Source organism: Penaeus vannamei, chromosome 9, assembly GCF_042767895.1.
Source record: "Penaeus vannamei isolate JL-2024 chromosome 9, ASM4276789v1, whole genome shotgun sequence".
Lineage (NCBI taxonomy): Eukaryota > Metazoa > Arthropoda > Malacostraca > Decapoda > Penaeidae > Penaeus > Penaeus vannamei.
In genome coordinates, this window is record NC_091557.1 from 20,778,065 (window position 1) to 20,779,949 (window position 1,885).

General features: G+C 32.4%; 1 protein-coding gene across 1 annotated transcript in view; it reads left to right on the top strand.

Moving 5' to 3' along the window:
- Positions 1-1,885, top strand: part of Rab7 (RAS oncogene family member Rab7) — a 19,253-nt gene extending 17,368 nt beyond the window's left edge. The window contains exon 5 of the mRNA XM_070125443.1: positions 1-1,885. This exon is cut by the window's left edge and continues 69 nt beyond it. The gene's annotated coding sequence lies outside the window, so the exon portion shown is untranslated.

Below are 1,885 nucleotides of genomic sequence, written 5' to 3' on the forward strand. Positions count from 1 at the left end.
AGAAAGGGATCTGTAATCCCGGGCCGGTTCCAGGAGCAACTTTTGAGTGTGACTGACCATGTTGTGCGACGATCACTACTTGTACATACAGTGGTGCCCCAGACAATACTTTTTTGGGAGTATATCTTGCACCTTTATCAACATTTCACATGGGGATTGGCCTTTAATTTTTTTTTTTTTTAATTATTATTATTATTATTATTATTATTATTATTATTATTATTATTATTATTATTATTATTATTATTATAGAAATACTGCTACTTCAGATAATTTTTATTTATTGCTTATTTTTCTTGATCTTATCTCATCAGGATCCATGGATAAAAAGAAAAAAAATGGCTTATAAGGAACAGTGTTATGAGGAGTAAATATTCGAAACAAGAAATCAACTATGGGAAAGGTTCTCTTGATTCTTTCAGCTTAATCGTTTGATATTTTATTGGATGAGCAAACTTAGGTTACATGGAAGCCATGCAGGTTTAGCACCCCCATGGTATTACTGGGAAGGTTAACCCTGTTGCAGCCTAAAAAGGAGGCATATTAATTATATATTGTCTATATCTTATAAATTTTCTTTATGATCACAATTTATAGAATTAAGAAAAAAAAAATTCTTTCCAATTAGCTTAAATCTGGCATACTGTCAAGGGTAGGGTAAGCTTTTTGGGGGCTGATTTTCAAAACAGAGTTGCTTCAGAGGACATTATAGGAAATATGTCAGGCTAGTAAGTACCATGCTACCAGATAGTTATATTTTGGACATGTTACTTGTTACTTGTTTCCAAAAGGGATGAAACCTTGTTATAAACAGTTTTTTAATAATTTCATAATTTGCCATATTAGGGACTATATATGATATATATTTGTAATATACCTTTGTTCTGAATTAATTTAAGAATTGAAATAATTAAAATTTTGAGGATCTACCTGTTGGTGCATTACTGCAGCTAGACTTTTTTTTTCGCTTTGAGTTTTGGGGCAGGATACCACTGACTTTACCTATCCTTAATTCCTTCTGAGAAACAAAGTAGATGCTATCAGATGAGTGAGAAATGGTGAGGAGATTAAAATATCAGTTGGGATTGGGCTACATTGTACTTTTGGTGATATCCCTGTTAAGATACCAGACTCAGAATGGTTGCATTATCATGTGAAACTCATGTGGCTGAGCTGTGTAACTCATACAAGACAGTTTGTAGCTGTAAATTTATATCTTGTCTAAAGATGTTTTACTTCATTTCTAAATTCCATGCTTCAGTTACCAGCTCTATCCCGCCCCAACATTTAAATTCCCTCCCATACAAGAACACCAAAGCTCTAATCCTATATTTTATACTGTGATTGTTAAATCAGTTCAAAATGGGTTTCATGATTTTAAGGTATATTCATTACATGTACATAAATGTAAAGTACACATTCAGTGTGTTAGATTATTAAATATTGTTTTTTTTTCCCTTTTTTTTATCGACTGGAAAAAGTGTGCTTAAATGTTTTCTATTTATGTTGGTTTGTAATTGCAATTTTAACGGCTATTAAGTGTCATAGGTTATTGGTTGGAGTACTCTAGTGAGTCAGCAGTGAAAAGGGTTTTCAGAATAAATTGATATGGCAAATTTACTCTCCTGGTTATAGTATTTGTAGATATTGTTTCTACAAAAGATAAGCAATATAGGGTTAAATTAATAGAAACATCTATGTAGAAAATGGAATATTAATTGGGCTTGATCGGCTTTATTGAATTTGGGGGTCTGCTGACTTTCTAGAGCACCTTGATTTGGAAAGAAATAAAATTTGTATACAGGTGTGAAGTAATACAGCGAGCAGTCAGCAAATCTTATGGGTACTATACTCACAAAGTGCACAGCTGTCTTTGTTGCCATTC